The sequence below is a fragment of the Canis lupus genome, chromosome 5 (assembly GCF_003254725.2).
Source record: "Canis lupus dingo isolate Sandy chromosome 5, ASM325472v2, whole genome shotgun sequence".
Taxonomy (NCBI): domain Eukaryota; kingdom Metazoa; phylum Chordata; class Mammalia; order Carnivora; family Canidae; genus Canis; species Canis lupus.
The window spans coordinates 9,218,855-9,240,000 of record NC_064247.1 but is presented as its reverse complement, the minus strand read 5'-3'; the positions used below and the strand labels follow the sequence as shown (position 1 = coordinate 9,240,000).

The 21,146-nt window shown below is 50.9% G+C and overlaps 1 protein-coding gene and 1 long non-coding RNA gene across 20 annotated transcripts in view; one reads left to right on the top strand and one right to left on the bottom strand.

Annotated features, from left to right (window-relative positions):
- Positions 1-21,146, top strand: part of PKNOX2 (PBX/knotted 1 homeobox 2) — a 309,171-nt gene that overhangs the window by 127,853 nt on the left and 160,172 nt on the right. For 3 of the 19 annotated variants that reach the window (XM_035715754.2, XM_025465051.3, XM_035715753.2), the window contains one exon: positions 7,833-7,938. The exons of the other annotated variants lie outside the window; for them this stretch is intronic. The gene's annotated coding sequence lies outside the window, so the exon portion shown is untranslated. The remainder of the gene's footprint in view (positions 1-7,832; positions 7,939-21,146) is intronic. 19 annotated transcript variants of the gene reach the window in all.
- LOC112671118 (uncharacterized) lies at positions 10,119-19,593 on the bottom strand. Its single transcript, XR_003143414.3, has 3 exons — positions 19,499-19,593; positions 18,108-18,351; positions 10,119-10,717 (listed from the first exon to the last, which is right to left on the bottom strand). It is a non-coding gene; the product is annotated as an uncharacterized LOC112671118 (long non-coding RNA).

The following is a 21,146-nucleotide window of genomic DNA, read 5'->3' as shown; positions in this document are numbered from 1 at the left end:
CACAGGCAGCCTCCAGCTGCAGGGTCTGCACTGTTGCTCAACTAGCGGTGGGGATGTTGGGTGTGGAGGAGTCTGCATTCCATGCTGGGGAGCGTGGAGGCAGCCCAGGAGAAGTGGCTCTTATCTTCATGTGTGATAAGGGCACATGCGTGTTACATGAGTGCCTGCAGGCTGCAGGGAGTGTGTGTATGAGTGAAGGACGCAGTGTTTGCAGAGAGCAGCTTTGTGTTTTTCTTGGTTCCTTGGCTTTAGTGCTTTGCTTTTTGCCCTGCTGTTTTTCCTGTTGGTCCAGGTGTATCTGTAAATGTGCTGTCTCTGCACCTAGGCTTTTCCTCATCTTAATATCCCCACTATGCTATCCATGCTCTGAGTCTTGTACCAAGTGTTTCTTGGTACATAACAGGTGCTCAAGCAGTGCTCCATGATGCACTGAATGGTCAAAAGACTAAATGATTGAATGAGTGGACAAGCATGCACTTCGGTGTCACATGGACCTGAGTCTGAGCCCTAGTTCTGTTATTTATGTAGCTGAGAACCTGGGATTAATTTTCTCATCCAGAAAGTGAGAATACGGAAACTACCTATTCTATGTTTCTCGAAGGGCTGTTGATAGAGGATTGTAAGAGATATGTGAAAGTGGTTTATAAACTATGAAGCACTATACAAGTATAAGAGGTTATTATTATAATGGTTATTACACTTGAAGTGATCATTGTGTTTGAAAATTAGGGATTCTGTTTTCAGGAATATAAAATCATCCTGGCCTGATTTGAACTCTGAGACTTACACAGCAATCATTACAGGAACTGATCCTAGATTTACCCAACTATGAGAACTATCTGGGGCTGGGGTGGGAGGAGGGGGCTGGTGAAAATGGTCCATCTACACTGGGGCCACCCGTCCCCTAGGTGGACCCACATGGGAAGTCTCTCCTGAGTCTCTGCAATTGCCTATCTTTGCAAATGTTGTTCCTCTGCCAGGAATCCTTCTCCCCTTTTTCCACTCTCTTTTGACCATCTTGCGCCAAGTTGCTGCACTATCCCTGAGCTCCCGGGTTACCAAGTGTGCCTCTCTGAGGGCATTTATCACAGTGTACCTGTGACGATTAATGTCTGCCTCCCTGGCCACAGGGTGTGCCTCAGGTCAAATGAGCATAGTTCTTCTCTGGAGCCCCAGAGCTAAGGAGATGAATGGACGGATGGTGAGAAGGGAAGGGGGAAGACTGGAGCTTGGTAGAGGCACAGGATTTGAGCTTTGGGAGTCCCCTAATCTGTAGGGGAAGGCGAGGAAGAAGCTTCAGAGAAATTATCACTGCCTTGCAAATAAGCCCCAAATTTCTGAGAGATATTTTCCACCCACCTTAATGCCCAAAAGATCAAATAGGCTGATCTTCCATAGGGTCATGGGGCCTGGGGACCTCAATACTGTACAGGGAGGTGACTGGCCATCAGCCAGACAGGCAGTCGAGCCCTCCAGGATGGAGCTGAGTCCTTAGGACAGGGAGGCACCTGCCAGTTGCTGACCCCTACAGGTGAGCAGTTACCCACATGGGGAGGCAGGTGCTGCCTACCTCGCTCCTCAACCCTCCCAGATTCTTGCTTTTGCTGGAGTCAGCCCCAGCTGGTAGAAAATCTGTTGGAAGCCCTCCTAGGAACTGGCTCCTTTGCCTCACTCCCTGTATTTGGAGGCATCTCGTCTCCATCCTGCTCTGGGCCACTCCCCCACACCCTCCCACCCCCAGCCGCCGCTCCTGGAGCCCCAGGCAGCCGCAGCGAAGTGCCAGGGGGCTGGGAGGTTTTTCATTACCGAATGCACTGAACCTATTTGTGAGTGTTTTGCAAAGTGTTTAATCCAAGGTGTTCCCTCAATTAAATTAGTGCAAACATCTGTGTCCCACATCCACCTCCATTTGCATTCTGTGCCATTTATTACAGCGGGAAATTGGAATGCACCTTAGGAATACTTAGGACAGAATTAGGCTAGGTTGGGGTGGGCATCTGGAGGAGGGGGTCTGAGGGTGCCTGTGAGGTTGGTCCACAAGGTGGATACTTCTCCATGCTGAGACTTGGAGAGGAGCCACTTTCTGGTGCAGGAGACCACATGGAGAGAAGCTTCGGGAACTCAGGGCCACCGGTCTTGTGGGGGAGGTTGAGTGAGTTTAATTAATGCCCCCGATCCCCACCTGGGCCCAAGTACCTGCAGAGGCAGGAGGAGTTCACTGCTGTTGTTTTATAACTTTAAACCCAATTAAAAACAAAAAAAAAGTGTATCACATTCAAGTGACCCACCTGGGTCTCTCCCTGGGGGAGCCCTTTCCTGCTGGAAGGGGTTTTTTTTCATCATGAAACTCCTCAGCCTTGGTGACTGGCTGAGTGTGGGTGGCAGCTCTCTCCCCTACACCATGTGATTCTCAGGACTGTCAAGTACTTTGGGAGTCCTACTGTTATACTAATGTAGGGGGCATTGAAGAAGCATAGTTTCTGCTGTGTGACAGGCACCGCTCAGCGTTTCTTAAGCATTATCTGTTGTAACCCTCCCACCAACCCTCAGAGACAAGTCCTCTAATGACAGAACAAATCAGGGAGCCAGGCATAATCAGAAAGGTGAAGCAACACACCCTTGTTCCCCAGCTAGAAAGAGGAGCAGTGAACTCACGTCTGCACAACCCCGAAGGCTGTGCTTCCCACTGCACTCAGACATCTCGGATGAAGCACCTTTGAATCAGGGACCTGGACACCTTCCCAAATGTGGTGGCCAGCACACCCTGGCCAGGCTGTGCAGAGGCTCTGGTGGTAGTCTGTCCATTCCAGGCTTCTAGCCCTCCGTTACAGGACGGCCTCGCCTGTGGTCCCCAGGGGCCTGTGATGGGCTGCTCAGCCTGCAGGTGGCTCACCCAAGGGAAGGGGCTCCTGGCTTTTATGGGATGGGGCAAGGAGGAAAAGGAGAAGTCTGGGAAGGGAGGAAGAGGCCCATGGGTTGCTCAGGGACCTTGGAGATCGCTGAGTTCCTCAGTATCAAATGGGGGAAACTAAGGCTCAAAAGGAGCTAACACTCACCTAAGGCCACTGAGGGTTTGGTAGAGGCTGGAATAGATGGAACCCAAGGCTCCCGGCTCTTGGGAGGGGAAATAGGTCAGGGCCCAGGGAGGTCCCTGGGATTTTGTAGGGCAGGTGCTGGCTTTCTGGATGCAAAATGTAAGTCAAGGCTAGAGCAAAGGGCCAGGGTGAGAAGAGGATGAGAGGCTGCTGTGGATGTGTCTACTAAGGGTCCTTCCGAACTGCCTTTTTTTTTTTTTTTAAGATTTTATTTATTTACTCATAAGACACACAGAGAGAGAGAGAGAGAGGCAGAGACACAGGCAGAGGGAGAAGCAGGCTCCATGCAGGGAGCCCGAGGTGGGACTCGATCCCGGGCCTTCAGGATCACGCTGAAGGTGGCACTAAACAGCTGAGCCACCTGGGCTGCCCACCGAACTGCCTTTAACAGAGAACCTTCCATGTCCCTGAGGGTTGCTGGCTGTTTTCAGCCTGGGTCCTGGGGCAGTTTCTCACCAACTTCTAGGGTTTCACCTAGGGACATCGGGGGCCAGCAGAACCTGAGGAGACAGGAGAGGACCCAGGACCTAGGGCCACAAACCACCAGCTGGTGTCCATGTCTGTCTTCCCTTTGCCCTATCCACTCTGTGGACTGGGAAGCATCTAGAGGAATAGTGTCCAACAGATTTGAGCTCCCACTTCCTCGGCCAACCATGTTTTACTTAGCCTTAGTGTGCCTATCTGTTACAGACTAATAGAAATCCCATCTTATAGGGTTCTTGGGAAAAATTAAAGAAATTCTAGGCATGCTTGACCTGGCTTTGGGCTTAGGACGTCATTGCTAGTTTTCCTTCTTTTGCCATGTCTCCTGTCTGCTTTCCCCTCTGAGACCCTGTGCCTGCTCCTGGATGTAAAGCGGTGGGGACAGCAGAGGAGGGGGCCCGGGGCGGGGGGGGGGGGGGGGGGAGGGGGGGTGCTCTGTCAAGATGATGACAGGCAGCTCAGGTCCCAGCTCTTCCTCCTCCCTCTTCTCTTCCCTCCCTCTCTCATCAAAAGACTTTAATAAATGCATCTCAGCATGTGGCCCTGCCTGGGGCTTTATAAGAATGAATTGCTTATCCCAGCCTTTACTTCCTAGAGATGACAATTTACCATCTACATACATTTATTAAGCACCAACTGTGTGTGGTACCCCGCTCCAGGCATAGCAGGGTCAGCCTAAGAGTGACTCCCAGGGCTTCTTGTCTCCCCCCCAGGGCCCCAACGCTTCCTGCTTTCTTGGGAGTGGCTGGATCCTATCACCGTCTGCCTCCACCAGAAAGATCCTGGGTTTCTGTAATCTTGTGCTTCTCTGCTTCTATGCATATGGTTCTCCTTGCCTAGAACGCTGTCCATCCCCCTGGTTTACCTGGCTAGAACTCACTTGCTTGGTGATGAGTGTGTGACCACATCCCGGCTGGGCTTTATCATCTTTGAGCTCCCAGTGCACATCAACCACCTTTCTGTGACTGTCTATCACACTGTATCTTAGTTACATCTTTCCTAGAGAGGCCTCACGCTCGAGGGCTTGAGAGTCCAGAAGGTAGCATCCCAGAACTAGCCAGGGCCTTAGGAGTCCTCTGTTTTACCTCGCCTGGAGGCCAGCTCAAGCTCTGTCCATCCCTAAAGAAAGAGAATGCCCATTGCTAGACTGGCTTTCTCTCCCATTAGCCTTTGGCACTCAATAAATACTTGTTTTGTTGGACAAACCTGGCATGTTTGATGGGAGGCTGGCATGGCAGCAGGCCTCACTCTCTAGTTTCCAGGGTGTTCAGTCTGAGAGCAGACCCCTGTCTCTTGTATTTGCAATTCTGGTAAGCATTCTCTCTCCCACCTGGCCTCAGGATATGGGATCTCCAGATGGAACAGAGGATAGGCAAAGCAGAATGACCCCCTTAATTTACTGCCCCTGTGTCTTTGTCACAGACATTTCCTTTTCCTGAAGAGGAAAACAACCTGTCTCTTCTCTCTCTGCGTGGCCAAAGCCTGCCCATATTCCCTAGTCCCATGCCACCTCTTGAACAAGTCTTAGATCACTCAGGGGAAGGCAGTTTCTCCCTCCCAGAGCACCTGGCCTGAATCTCCTGACACTGATCAGTGTCCACCCACATCCCAAGTATATCTGCATCCTGCCTTTTCCATGAAACTGAGTCAGCACAGGGTTCTGGCCTGTAGCCCTCACTCCACCTGGCATGGTGCCTGGCACATTCTGAATTTATAATAAGTGTTTGCCAAATGAATGAATGAATAAGACTACTCCTGGTTTCTTTCAGAGGGAGGTGTCTGGGTTCTTCTCCCATCCTTTGCTTGGCTTTTCTGTTCCAGGGTTCTAATGGACCTGGAGGCACATTTGTCACCAGGTACTGGAAACTGGGTGTTAGGACCAGAGAAAAGCAAGTGTTAAATTCCACTTGGTATACTGAGCAGCCTGGAATTACTTCTTTTTCTTTTTTTAGAGAAAGGGTACGTGTATGTGAACTGGGGGAGTGGGAGGGTGGGGAGGAAGGGAGAGAGAAAGAGATTGAGAATCTTAAGCAGACTCCATGCCCAGCATGGACCCTGACATGAGGCTCAGTCTCATAACCCTGACATCGTGACCCTGAGATCATCACCTGAACCAAAATCAAGAGTCAGATGATGTTTAACTGACTGAGCCCTGCATGCACCCCTTCTATGTGGCAGGCCTGTCTAGTCCTGGGACCCTGGTACTCTACACATGAAATCTCCAAAACCAAGTGAGCAAGGTAGGTCATTGGAATAAGAAAAGAAAATATTTCAAATTTATTTATTTATTTATTTAAATCTCATCCTGTTTAGATTTCCATTTCTGAATATGTTCCATAAGACATATATTGGTAGAGTAGTAGGTCTAATTCACACACACACACACACACACACACATTGATATATATACATATTGAAGGTATATGAAAATTTTTTACTGATAGACGTGTAAACTCATTTGAAGACCACGGACTTAAGGGCACTGTCCCACTGTTCAGGACTTGAGACTAAAGCATATATGCCTGTGTCTCAGGACAAATGGCCCACCCCCAGTGTGGCCTCACATCATGCCTCAAGCCTTACAACCTGAGTCTCACTAGATGGCAAATTCCTTAGGGAAAGTCACTTGGGGAATCCTCTTCCCCCGTGAATTTTCAAGGCCTGGCACACTGCCGGCATATTACCGGCTCTCAGTAAATTAAGTGTGGTTTGAATTATATTTATTGGAATTGCTTGAGACTATCTGAGAATCTTCCAAAGTTTTAAAATTTGACTTCAGTTTGATCCTCAGTCAGTTTATTTGACATGTTTACTGGAGACCCCTTATGCTACAAAAAAATAAGTATGTGCCCGCTGTGTACCGGGTCCGGAGCTAAGTAGCGGGTGACAAATCTGAGGTCCCTGACCTCAAGTTAGTACATTCCTTTTTTCAAAAACAACCAAACAAGAAATCATAATGTAAATCAGCACTCCCCTGTTCACTGGGGTTATTTTGAAACCAGTCCCAGGCCTCATACCGTTTCCCCGGCAAATGCTCTAAACAGTACTCATGGCCTTTTAGGGAGAGACGGAGCTATCAACAAACACAGTTGTGTTCTAGGAGCTGCGCGGGATCCAGCAGACAGGCCAGGGCCTGGCAAGTAGGATGTGGCCAGTGTCCCCTGGGGTGGGGGGGAAGTAGAGTGGGGTCAGGAATGACTTGGATATAAACGATGCTCAGGCTGACTCTCTTAAGTTTAAATTCTAGGCTCCCGAGTTGAAATTTCAGAACCCAAGAGGGGACCTATCAGATAAGGAGAGGAAGACACACCTATAGAGGGAGACAGCCTTCACGGAAGACAGGGAGACCACTTACAGATCTTGTAGTTTGTCTCCCTGGAGTTAAGATGAGAGAAGCGAGGCCCAGAGAGCGGAGGCCTCTAGCCCATGGTGCAAACTAGAGACCCACAGCGACTGAGCCAGGGCTGCGGCCGTGCTCCCCCCTCGACCTCCCCCGGCCCAGCTCCTCGCACAGAGGCCCCCGGCTGCGCCAGGCCCAGCCTTCCAGGTTTCCGTGGCCAGGAACAGCACACCCTGAGCACCCCCCGACCGCCAGCTCTGGGCTCCGGGCACCCCTCTGCCCTCCAGCAGCTTCTGGAGGGGGCCAGCAGCCCGCGGCCCGGAATCATCTTCGGCTGCCTGCGACTTCTTTCTTCCTGTACAAGTTGAGCACTTGCCACCCTGCTGTCTGTGTTTCCTTGCTAAGGTTCAGTTCTAATTATGTTGATTTTGTTCATCCCACCCCCTCCTGGAAGCTTATTAGGTTGAATATTTTTATTTATTATCATTTCGCCCAACTCCTGCCAGCATTTCCAATTACTCTCCCCGCTTCCTTGTAATTGTCTTTCTGTAATGGCTCTGAAACAATTGCGCTAAATGAGGTGTCTCCTGGAAGATGAGAGTCTCACTTCATTAAAGGCTAATGTATTCTCAGCTCCAGCTCTGTGGGGCTAGCTTGGAAGGAAGACATTTAAACAGCTTCTTTTATTTTATAGGGAGCAACTTTTCAGCGACGAAGATGTCTGTGGGGTATATGTGTATGTGTGTGCGTTGCCTGATTTTAATTTAAAGAAAGTTTATGAAATGGCGTTAAGTCTCCTTATTGGCAAAACTCTCTGTTTTCAGGTAGCCGAGATTTATGCAGACAGGGTGCAGGGCTCGGGGCCGGGCGGAAAGGGGCAGTTCATTCATGTGTCCTTCCTGCCTTTCTGCCAGGGCCCCTCCCTTCTTCTCTTGCTGCTCACCTGCTGGATCAGCCCCGGACCTCTTCCTGCCTCCACCCCGTGTCTCTGCCTCCCGAGTCATGTGCTCAGCTTCCACGGTGGGGATGACCTCCTGTTATGTGATTTTTTTTTCAGCTTATGTGGCCTAAGTCACTCATTCATTCATTCATTTAGTTTGTCTTTGATGCATTTGTTTGTTCATTTGTTGTTCATTCAACAAAAGTTTATTGCCCGCTATGTTCGAGCATGAATCAGGATGGGAATCCTTTTGGAGCTCAGTGCTCAGTGAGAGAATAGGGACAGATGACAGGTGGGCAGGCGCTTCGAGGACAGTATGGTAAGGGCAGACCACTCTGAGAGCCCCACAGAGGGCACCTCATAAAATCTGGCGGGATCAAGGAAGGTTCCTCGAGAGCGGGGGTGTCTGGGTTGATACCTGAAGGACGAGGAGTTAGCCAAGAAACAAGGGAGTGGCTGGAAGTACTCAAAGCCGAGGGAACTTCAGTAGTTAGGGAGGGCTTGGCTGGGGGGCAGAAATGCAGGATTTCGCATCTGACAGGAGCACTGTGTGGGATAGAGGCTGTGGTGAGAGGTGGGGCTGGAGGCCACGGAGGGTCTCGAGCGCCAGGCTAGCAGGGTTGGTACACAGAAGAGTTCAAAGCAAGGGACTGATTTGGCCAGATCTGTGTCCTGGAAAGATCACTCCTGTTTCAGTGTGTGGAATGGATTAGAGGAAGGCAGGGGGGAAAAAAAAAAAAACAATCAGAGACCTTTTAGAAAGGTATTGCAAGTCACGCTGGTGTCCTGCCTGAAGGAAGTAGCGGTGGAGAAAGAGAACACTGTATACATTTGTGAGGTGTTACAGGTAGACTTGAAATGGAGGCTGGGGGGTGGTGAGGTATCCAGGACGAGATCCCCTCCTCAGGCTTGGGCATTTGGGTAAGTGTGTGTGGTGGGGTCCTGAAAGCCAGGACAAGACAGTGTACTCCATGAGAGGTCCATGTGGCTCCCCGGGATGTGGGACTGCCAGGCCCAAATCCCAGCAGATGCCGGGCAACTTCTTCACCACCAACCATCTCCAGTGACAGCAGTGGACACCCCCCCACACACACACACACTCCGTGCCTTCACCAGCAGGGCCTGGGGTTGCATGCGGGCTCAGCTCACTCCTTTAAGGGGTCCTAATAGCGGCATCTGTAGAGCTCTTTAATGCACCTGTATGAGCGAAGCTTTGAGCTAAGTGGGTCACCTATTGGCTCTGACTTCTGTCCCGGGGAACAGAACCTATGTGAGGCCTTTGAGGATTGCCCAAGCAAGCTCCTGTGATAAAAGGCTGCCTCTTCCAAAATGTTTTTCATTTCATCATCAAGAAAGAGTAGAAAGGCCCTTCCTGATATGTTTGGGTTGGAAGTGAAGAATTTAATCTTTTACCATGTGGAGAATCAAGTATATCCAGAAGTGTTTTTATGCCTCCCAGGCATTTTTTTTTTAAGGTTCCTGGAAGCTTGCCAGGAACAGTAGTGGTAATAGTAACAAAAGCAGTAATAATGATTCCTCCATTTATCGAGGCCCGCCACACACGTGTACATAGTACATAGTATCTCGTTTAGTCCTTGCAACAACCCTATGTGTAGATATTATATCGTTGGCTCTAGTCTAAAGAGGTGGGAACAGAGGCCACGAAGAGGTGAAGTCAGCAGTTTTGCTCTCAAAGAAGGAGGGAGTCTGGCCAGACCAGAGCCAGTTTGGGGTAGCTGAGTACCAGGAGAAGTGGCTTTAGTTCAATCCTCCACATGCTCTTTTCCCTACTGCTTTTCACACCTCCTGTCATGTATTACTTTGTGCAGTTTATGTATCCTAACTCATTCATTCGCTCCTTCATTCACACTTGCGTGTCCTTCAAAGCCCCTCGCAAATGCCACTGACTCCTGGGCGGAGCCACAATTTCCTTCCTCCCTCCCTGGATCCCAGAATACATATATTTCTCAATTATAGCTGCTGATCTGTAGTTATTTCTTAGCGCGTCTGTCACCTCCGCTCTGCTTTGGTTTTTCCCTAGGAAGGGATCTAGGCCCACTCCTATTTATATTCTTGGTACCCAGCACAGGGCCTGGCCCACAGTAGGTTTTCTCTGAATAAATACCTGCTAGGAGGGACGCCAGGATGCTTAGGAGAGAGTCCGGGGTCAGAGTAATGGCGATCCCCTACCCCCTGTCCTTTACAGAAGGCACGAGATGCCCAGAGATGCTGCAAATTGGCCTTGGCTCCTCAGGGCGACCACTGGTAATAAGGGGCAGCTGTCAGGAACAGGAATCTCTCTCTGCACTCTGGGAGAACGCGGGGCTAGAGGTAGGCGCTCCTCCAGGGCGGGAGGACTGAAGGAAGAGGCGTCTAGCTGGATGTTTATTCTGATGAGGTGCTTATGTAACACCAGGCTTCCTGGGGCTGCCGGGGCTGAAGAGAGCACACCCCAAGGAGACAAACAAACGGAGGCAGCAACCACTTGGGCTATTAGGCAACTGGAGTGAAGAGGTGGACGCATCTGACATCTGCAAAAATGTAGCACCCGGGCAACTGCCAGGCAGCTTTTTACGAAGAATAAAACGTGTGTTTAAATCTGCAAGTGCATAAAGTCACCAATAGTTTTCCGTCTCCCAGATCTCGCTCGGATTGCCGTGCCTCCAAGGCCGTGATGGGGTGCTGGAGATTCCGTGAGGGGCCACCTCTCCAGCAGCTCTCTCCTCTGCCAAAAGCATCAGGGTTCCAGTCTGAGAGCAGGGAGGGCAGCAAGGGAAGCAACGGGAGGAGGCCTCGGGGTCACACAGCTGCGTGACGTTGGGCAGGTGGCTTACCCTTCCTGAGCTTCAGTCTCTGCATCTGTAAGATAAAGAGAAGCATCAGCTCTGCCCTGCCTACTTGCAGGCTCCTCTGAGGGGCTGTAGCCTGTGGCAGTGTGGGATCACGATCCCTGTGTTGGGTGACGCAGAATCCCCTGCCCACTCTGGCCAGCTCTCTCTTCCTCCAGCCCCAGAGCTGCGTTGGGAGTCCCTGTCTCCCTTCTGTTGAGGACACACTTCTAGGTGAACTCCGAGTCTAAGGCCCCCTGGGGCTTTTGGAAGCAATAGACAGGGCCTCCTGGACCCAAGGGACATGAGAAAGTGACCTGTGTGCTGCAGAACAACGGGCAGCTTAGGATCCGAGAACACAGGTAGACAGAACATTACTTTGTTCGTTTCATAAACACTCATCGAGGACCTTCCATGTGCCAGGCATCGTGCTAGATCCTGAGGCTGCAACAGTGCATACATAGCCCCTGTCCTTTCTGGGGTTACTGTCTAGCAGATGTTCTAGAGTAGCGCCCACTCTTCTCCATTTTCTCAGTGACTGAGACAATAAGACCGGGAGAGGAAGTGACCATCCCAAGGTCATACAGCCAGTTAGTGGACTTGGCAGGATCAAAACCCACATTGTGACCATGAAAATGAGCTAATCCGTGTTGAGGACTCAGAGCCACGCCTGGTACCTAGCCTGTGAGCACTCTACGTCTGTTTCCATTATGTTTCCAGACTCTAGGAGCATTTCCCTTGTCCCACAGCCCCTCGTTGGCCAAGCTCCAGCCTCACTCGTATCTTGAGGCCAGGTGTTTTAGGGGAGACTGGGCCACCCCCAAGGTGAGACTGAGAAAGGGAGGCTGAGGATAACAGTGGGCCTAGGCTATTGGCTTCAGGCATTTTATTCTTCCATTCAGCCAATGCTTATGGAGAACTTGCCACTCGCCTGGCACTTTGGCCACAGTGCTGAACAACACTGACACACCCCCTACTCTTAAGGAATTTATATTTTAGTGGAAAAGGAGGGTAGACAATGAACCCTACGTAAGCCAGATATTTTCAGAATGAGATAAGGGTTATGGAAATCGTGTTCAGAGGGGTAGACTACAGATTAACCATAATGGTGAGTTAGGGCGTGATGAAGGTGGGGGGCACGTTTTTTTCACTTCTGGAAACTGCCCTGCCAGAGGAGGCAGGGTCTTGGTGAGTCTCTGCAGTGCTCCAATGTACCAGAGTCTCTACAGCTCGGTATCAATACTGAGATTGCCTCTCCCTGCCCTCCCCCAGCCCTCAGCCCCCAGCCCCCTGGCCCCTAGCAGTGGATAATGCATCCATCCTAGACCCCTCAGTGTTCTCTAGGATCACCTTGGAGCTCTCAGTAGCCTCCCTCCATTGCAACTCAGAATCTACAATCTGTGAAGTGGGGGAACTTAGTTTACCCAGGAACTGATTTCCAAAATGATAGGAGTGAAACCCTGAGGAGCCACAGAAAATATTTCCTTCCAGGACAGTGGCAACTGCTGGGGAACTAGAGCAGCATCCCCATCACCTGCACAGGAAAAAACTACCTCTTCCTTCTCCCCAGGCCACTCAGGAGTCTGGGCAACCTATTTGTCTTGACTATTTTGTCTAGGGATCAAAGACTTCCTCTGGACTTATGTGACCAGTCATCGGGAGAGCCCGTGAGTGGGTAGCCCCAAAACTGGCACCCTAGAACCCCCATCACCAAAGGGCTGGAATTTCCCAAGCCATCTCATGATTAGGGATCAACTGGGTTCTGTCTTGCTGCACTTCAGGACCCAACTAAACAAAGTCAGGAGGCTTCCTAGGAGCTTAGACAAGGCAAAAATCCAAGCAAACCTTGATGTAGGGACTTCATGGACCACAGTTTTGGTTTCTTACACTCCTGTGTATGCCTGGGACCACAGGAGGTCATCTTGCCCACCCCCTGGTCTCTTGGCAGGACTGCCCTCAGCCAACCAACTGACCGATCAGATGAGGAATCCCTTGTTTCTAGGAATCACCATTCACAAAGAGTAAAGGGGGACTCCAAAGAGGAAGGAAATGGATTAGTGGCTGTGGTACCATGTTCTTGGGCAAGTTCAAGAGAGAGGAAGCCAGGCCTTGGCGTCTTGGTCTCTGCTTCTGGATGTGAGAGTCCACTGAATCCATCTCTTCAGATGTCCTTCAGAAGCATCCTTAAAAGAGGCATCTGACTCAGAATGAAGAGTCCTTCTTCTGGGTCTCTTACCCCGTGGCCCTGAACCCTGGCTGGTCAACTCAGGGACAAATCCAGGAACAATGAAGATATTCTCAACCAGATGGTACTCACTGTGTGTTTGGGGGGGAAGAGGAGAGGAGGGGCAGCCCAGATTCCATCCAACAAGTACCCCGGTGCGTGCTCACTAAGCCAGTCCTGGGGCTGATGGACCCCAGGCTCCCCGAGGAGGCCTACCCACTTAGCTCTGAAGATGGGTTGTCAGCTGAGCCTCCCCTACCAGCATCCTGATCCTCATGCCCCAATCCTCAGAGCTCTCTTTTTGTCCACCAATCCCCTGACTTGGTGGCCCTCGAGAGATGCTTTCTTCCCAGGTGGTTGGCCACTTCCTGGTTTCTCAGCAGATAAACCCCGCTGCTCTTCTCCGGCTCAGCTGCTGGAGTGGTTGCAAATTTCTTAGTAATGATCTTCCTTCAGGAGCAGGGGAGACAGAGGAGCTGCCGCTGCCGCTGCTGCCTCGGCTGCTGCCAACATCAAAGCTTTCCATGTGGCTTTGGTAGAATGTTAAGAATTGCGAGATAATTAAGTTGCATTTCTGTGCATTGTTTACTGTTGCTCTCAACCAATCACTATTCCATAGGGGCTAATCTGTGTAGGGTTTTTTTTTTTTCCTTTGCAGTGCCTGTTTGTACCACATTCTTCATTATGCTTCAGTTACAATTTTAATTTTACTATTATTAAATCTTCCCCAAAGCTGTATTATTCTGCGCCTCTGAGCTGGAATTCCTGATTTGGGGACTGTTTGCATCTGGGCCTGTTCACAAATGATTGTTCTTGTTTACAAAAGAACATACATTAAAACTCAGCACTGGAGGAATCCTGGCTCCCTTCCCACCTCCCTGCCCTGGCTCACCTGTAGGAGGTAGGGGAGAGGGGAGACGGGGAGCAGAAGCGATCTGGCAATTCCTGAGATTTTGCTGCTGCAGGAGCATCTCCATGTCCTCCAGTGGGCAAAGGAGCGAATAGGAAGTTGAGTGCCTGGAGTCTGTGCGGTAAGCTGGAGGCTTCTTTTTCATAGCCCAGAGGATACCAATAGTAAAGGGCTCCATATTCATAGTAGCCAGACAGGATAGCCCAATGGCTAGGAGCATCGGTCTGAGGATTGGATCAGGGTTAGAAACTCAACTTTTTCATTCACGAGGCGTGTGACATCATCTCTTGGCCTCCGTTTTCTTGCTTTAAGAAGGAGGAGGAAGACGATGATGATACTGCCCCAAAGGTGACGGTAAAAATGAGTAATGTTTTAGAATGGCACCCTCCAGAGGGTAAGGACTTAGTGAAGGGTTGGCAAAGCTATGTTACCAACATAATGACTATCCTGTCATTCTACCTCCTTGTCCATTTTGCTCCCTCTGTCACCCATCTGAAGCTTGCTTGCTCACTTTGGCTTTGCCTAGGTCTGCCTCTGGGCTTTGTCACCGCTAAGCCAGTGGAATGGGATGGGAGGCACTTTCCACATGTTCCCAAAGACTGAGGAGTGGTAAGAATCGGTCACCTGCTGTCCCAAGAAGGAAAGAGTGCTTGGGAGGCCTGAGCTTGCAGGCAGGCCCTGCTCTAGATGAAGGGGGCCAGCCATAGGGTTTTGAGAGCTCAGAGCCAGCTGCCCCCTCCCACTGCCCGAGCTGGGTGGCTGGGCCTGGCACAACCCACACAGCCAGTCTCTCCAGCAATCCCGTCCTCACCCACCCCAGCATCCCTGCAGGCTCGACTTCCTCCTGGAGGTGCCGGGCTTCTTTCCTCCTCTGTCACCCTGTTCCCCCATGCCGCCACGCACACACTAAAACCATAACTTTTTTCCCCGTTCCCATTATCTCTAACCCATATACTCCAGGAAGTTTAATTTGTTCTCGGTAGTAATCACCATTAACTAGAAATTGTCTTTCTCTGTGTAAACACGTCATTAGTGAAGCTGGTTTTCTGCAGGGTCCAGATTTCATTTTTATTAAAATGAAACACTTTCAGGCGCCTCACTGTGTCCAAGGAGAGAGAGTATAATTTTAACCCATTGGGTTGGCCACAGATAATTGGGCTGGCATTTGATTGGACGATTAGGGAAATATCTCCTTTGCATGCAGTATAATTTGCATTTTTTTCCCACTTATATGAAGCTAAGTCATGCTTTCGTACACAGGCAGTTTTAATGAGCATTATAAATCCTAATGAATATATTTTCATGTTCATTTTATTGGCTTGTTTTTATTACTAGAGGTCTGAAAAACAGGGCCAGTGAGGGAGCCGCCAAAGAAATGGCAAGGAGACGAGCCCCGTGGCAGCCTTGCCCCCCCCCCCTTCCACCTCCCCAGGCTGCCAGGGGGTGGAGGGCTCTGGCTGAGGCAGGAGGGGGCCAGAGGGGTCATCTCCATCTTTTTTAACGCAAAGCAGAAGTTGCTTGGAACCCCAGGGGATGCAGAGAATGCATCCCTCACCCCCAGGTGGGGAGGCAGAGGAGCTCCTGCTGCAATCGCCCCTGCCTCCTCTGCAGCGTGAGACTGTCAGAGCCCTGAATCCTATTCCCTCATGGTCTGGAACAGAAGGGGCAGTGAAGTACTTCTGCACAGTGTCTGGCACATTCTAGGAACTCCATGCAGGTTGATCAAACAGAACCGGCTTGGATTCTGATTCACAAGGAGTTACCATCATCAGAGCACCTGACCCTAAAAGGCAGTTAACGAGTGCAGAAAGCACAGCTTTCTCCTGGAGGATTCGGAAGGCACATCAATATCTCAGACGTCAGAACATCATTACGAATATCAGCGGTTTCAGAGTTCTGCTTCTCTCTCCATCCAATCGTGTATGCATTCATTGAATAAACATGGTGGCGGGGGGGGTGCCTGCGTTCTAGGCACTAAGCCAGGACATGTGCAAAGTAGTCCCTAAAATCTCTACCAGCTCCAACATTTAAAAAATTCCTGTAATAAGTGACCAGTAAAGTAACCTTTTTTGAATCACTGTCTGTACACCAGGAGTTTGATCTCTTGCCATTGGGCACCCTAAGACGCTCTGTCATGCCCGGGCCCTCATGCCCCAGTGCGTCAGTGCTCACAGGCATCTGCACAGACGAGGCCTTTTGTCCTTGTTTCCACACACTGAGCCTGGCCCTGCGGATTCCCCTGCTTGACCCTTTGCCTTTTGTTCCAGATGAAGGGTCTCCTTGGCATCTCCCCATCTCAGGACCCTGGTACGTCATTAGTGAAGCTAATGGAGGGCCCACCTTCCATTGCTTTAAGGGTAGAGCAGCACTTGGCCATGGACCCTGCTGTGGGGAACCTGGCTGGAGGCCTGACTGGTCTCCTGTGTTGTCTACCCTCTGACCTCCTTCCGCTCTTTACCATACAACCTGTTCTCTGCTGACAGTTCCCCACTCCTCATCCCCAACCTCTTTTATTTATTTATTTATTTATTTATTTATTTATTTATTTATTTATTTATTTAAAGATTTCATTTATTTATTCATCAGAGACAGAGACAGAGACAGAGGCAGAGGGAGAAGCAGGCTCCATGCTGGGACTCCAGGATCCATGCCCTGAGCCAAAGGCAGACGCCCAACTCCTGAGCCACCCAGGCATCCTTTATTTATTTAATTTTTCATCAGAAAGATGTTTGCTGCTCACATAGGTTGAGGATTTTAAGGATATTTTAAGAGTTAATTTATTTTAAAACTAGTTCAGTATCCTTTGCCACCATCTCTTTGAAATGGCAGCTCAGCGCTTCAGGGTGACCTTCTCCATGGAAGCGGGCACTCATCTGGACTCTTGCTGCATCCTCTAACACCCCACCACCACACATACAGGCAGCTGAACATGTCTTGCTGTGGTCTTCAGGACAACTTGGGCAACTTTATGCTTTCCTGCTGTACAGGAGATGTTTACTAATCAACTACCAGGTGCTGGTTTCTATAAGAAACAGAACAGGACACTAGTGGAAAGGCCTTATAGCATGCTGGAGAGCGTGCTGGCCCACAGCAGAAGGCCTTGGTTGACTTGGGCTTTGTTACTTTCAAACACATGAGCTCAGGTCAACAGCTCACTTTTCTGGGCCTCTTTTTCCTCATCTGTACAATGGGAATAATAATCCCCACCCATGTCACAGGAGGAAGTGTGGATTTAAATGAAATAGCTGTTGTGGAAACTGTAAATGCCCGTCATTATTCAGGGGGAATGTGACAAAGTCCCAGAGTGATTCAGACCCTGCATCCTGGGTTATGGCGCATTTCTCATCTTGGAAGAGTAAAGAGACGCTTGCCGTCAAGAGGGGATGTCAGGTGTTTGTGTATCTGTCTTTCCCAAGAAGGAGAGATAGAAGGAGGCTCTGGCTAGAGTTTCACCACTGCCATGGTTTCATAGGTCTGATTTTATCCTTGCCACCATAGTTTGCTCCCACCCCCATCGCTGCCAAGTAGGTGTCTGCACTTGGCCTCAAGAAATGGATAGGACCTGGGCGCCTGCGTAGCTCTATCAGTTAAGTGTCTAACTCTTGATTTCAGCTCAGGTCATGATCTCAGAGTCATGTGATCAAGCCCCAAGTCCATGGAGCCTGCTTGAGATTCTCTCTCTCCCTCTGCCTTTCCCCACCCCACCCTCCCTCTCCCTCTCTGAAAGAAAGAAGAAAGAAAGAAAGAAAGAAAGAAAGAAGGAAGGAAGGAAGGAAGGAAGGAAGGAAGGAAGGAAGGAAGGAAGGAAAGAAAGAAAGAAAGAAAGAAAGAAAGAAAGAAAGAAAGAAAGAAAGAAAGAAAAAGTTTCCTGTGGACATCTTTTTCTCTGGAGAGTGTAGTGCCTCAGCTACCATTGTGTCTGCACACAGGGTGCTCTCTTGCTGAGCTCTGATTTATCTGTTTCACATCACTTTTGTCCTCCATTAAGACTACAAACTTTTCCTGGGGCCCTTGTCCAAGACTTTTTCCACATGCCTCCTCCTTAGCACCATACCCACAGTGCTAGGCATATGGTCAACTGCTCAGCAAATGCTTTTTGATGACCTCACTGGCCAGGGCAGGCTCCAGGCACCTCCTAGCCAGTGCATCTTACCCCCCAAGTCAAGGCTAAGAGTCCATAAGTGAGCAATGGATCTTGCTCCAGAGGCAGAGAGGTGGGCCAGAGGAGTGGGACATCAGCTTCGATGCTTTCTTGTTGGATCTGCAAACCCAATAGGAATCGCTCACCTGAGATACCACATTGCCTTTTAAAAAGGTGATAAGTGCGAAAGAAGCTGCTGGACCATTGCAGAGCCCGGTCTTCGGTTACAGTTACAGAGTGTAAGGATGTCGGCTCATTCTTGAGTTGTACCAGGAGTCTCATGTTGGCGGAACAAAGCCTTTGTAAAGAGAGTAACTTCCCAATAGCTCAAGAGGGTGAGAGGATCCAGAGCAGCCCTCCAGTCACCTGTGACCAAGTACTTGAGGGTGGCTGGAAGGGAAGAGTATAAAGAAGGGTGTTCATTCATTGGAGCAGTGAGATGCAGTTCTGGAGGAAGAGGGGGACCACCTGCTCACAAGGCATTGACTTGGGCCCCAGTTCTAGATGAGGAAGGGCAGCAAAGGGGGGGCAGGCCCATGTCCTTGGAGAGGTGGGGATGAGGGTCAGAGCAAACCCGGTATGAGGCCAGCTGTATGGGGGGAATGGAAGGCAGCTGGTGTTCCGGCTGCTGTGCGGGCCGGCCGGCTGATGGGGCCGCCCCAGGGAGGGCCATCTCTCCTCTCTGGCTGGACGGTGTTTGTTTAGAGTCCCGGGTGCAGATTAGCCTGGCCTGAGTCTTGCAGCTTCACACGGAGGAAGGGAGGCAGGTTGGTGTGTTTGCTTTAGGCCACTTGGGGAACTCAAGGCATGATGGGATGGCAGGAGATGCCTCCTTGAAACCGATTTTAATGCTCCCCCCCTTCTCCACTCCCTTCTTTTTGTGGGGAGTCCTCGGCAGGCCTGTCTTTGTTTGGGGGAAGGAGCCGTCCACCACGCGTCTCCTGGGCCCATTCTGGGTACCTCCTGACCTCTTCTCTAACTTTCCAGCCCCTCCGATCTCTCCAGCGCCCTTTCCTGCTGTTCCCCACTGCTCCCAACTCATTCTCCCTTTCTTCTTCACGTACCCCACCTTCTGTGGTCAGCTTTTCGGGTGCACCTGCTGTTCAGTGATGTCCCCTTACCCTTTATGGTTGTGCCCGGGAGTGATGCTGGGTTAGCTGCGTCTCTGCACGGAGCCCAGGACTCCACGTGAGCGCTCACTCGGTGCAGGGAGGGCCAAAAGCAAAACCCTGCCCTGCCCTGGTTGTGTGGCCACCACCTTCTCCTCCACCACTTCTGGGCCTCGGTTTCCCTCGAAATGCGATGGGGAGGAGGGGTCCTGCTCCATAAAAGACCCCCCCTCTCTGGAGTCCAGCTCTGCTCCCCTCCCCCACCCCCACCCCCTGGCGCCTGGGCAGGCTCAGCCGCTCCCTTCCTGGCTGCAGCAGGGGGAGGGCTGTGCTGGGATTGGGGGTGGGGGCGAGTGGAGGGGAGCTGCTGCCGGACGAGTTTAGGCAAACAGCAGGGACTGCTGGCGGAGGCTCCAGCCCCCACTTACGCTGTAACAGCTGCAGTCCAGCTGCTGGCATCCCTGCTGGGGGAGCGTGCTAAACCTCTCCAGGGTCAGCACTGTGGTATGTCGGTTTCCATAGCAACCAGCCAACGGGCCACTTTCTCAGAACAATTCCCCTACTCAGCCGGGTTCTGGACTTAGCTCAGCCCAAGGGCATGTGGCTGAGGAGCGAAGCAGGAGGGGGAGAGGCTGCCCAAGGGCCAGCCTGGGCCCCACAGAAGTGGCTATCTCAAGCCTGAGCACAAAGGGCACGGACCAGAGGACAAGACATGCAGACTCTCTTCCCGTCCTGGCTCCCCCTTGCCCCATCTCTCTGCTCCCCCACAACCCCTGCCCATCCACGGACCGCCCAGCTCGGCCTGGTTGGAAGAAGTCTCAGGTCTTTGTTTGGATCTGGACAACAGCTGCCTTGGCTGGGCTCAGAGCTGGGAGGAGAAAGTCCCAGAATGATGTATAATGGTAGGGGGAGGGGGCCTCCATCCCTGCACCCTCCATCCAGCTCCTCTGGCCCATAGGAATCCCATTCGCCCCACCCCCAGTGACCTCAACAAAGCTGGGGTTATAATCAGTCCTCTCCCCATTTTTAGAGGGTGGGAAAGGTCAGTCTTCTCAAGCCCCTTAGGACTCAACTCCCTGAACCTGAGAGGTTGGTGCCACGCCTGACATTTGCAAAAAGGGAGACTCATTGGAGAAGAAGCAGACTAGGAGCTACCAGGAGATCTTGATCCATTTTCTGGATTGGCGGTGGGGAAGGGGGATCTGGGGCCAGGGGCAGGGTGTGGGCATCACTCCCCCAGCCCTCTCTCTCTCTCCCTGGCTGAGCTCCCTGTTTAGCTGCAAAAACTGTAATGGGTGCTTTCCCCAGGTCTTTGTAGCTCAGGCTACCATGGACTTGGGGGCCCTGGGACTTTGTTGCTGGACAGGAGTTCATTTCCAGGAAGGAGCCATTAGCAAAAAGGGAAACTGAGGTCAAGCATAGTGTCTCTGAGTGGGCCCAATAGCTGCAGACGTGGGTGTTGGGACTGGGACATGGCCTCCTGGGTGGTCCCTGCTAAGACTCAGGAAGGCATAGAGTGTTCTCAGGGTGACCTGTCTAGCTGTCTTGCTCCTCTACTCTGTTAAATGGTTCCCCATTTCTAAGGGGCCTAGTTCTTCATTCCCCTCCCCTCACCGCATTTGCCACCCCCACCCCTTAAAAAGAGAAGACAGATGTCCTTTCTTCCATGCACCACAGCTGCAGTCGAACACATTTTCCTTAATCCCTGGAAACAGGTGTGGAGCGATTCTTAGCCCCCTAGGGATGAGGGGCATTCAGGAAGGTGGCCAATTTTAGAAGCCGCAGAGATTCCCATCCTCCTCTGGCCCCATCTGTGAAATGGGAGAGTTGCCTTAGATTAGCACTTCCCCCAAGTGGACTCTACAGCACAGAAAGCTCTGTGGGGGAGAGAATGACTTCCAAAGCCAAGCAAGTTTGGGTATAGCTGCATGAACACCCCCTTTTAAAGAGTCCTAGGACTCATTACAATTTTAAACATTTTAAGAAATCCAGCACTAAAGAAAACCCAGTTGAACCTAGAGCCTCCTCAACATATATGACCATAGCACCCTTTGTTTCAAATCCTGCAAACAAACC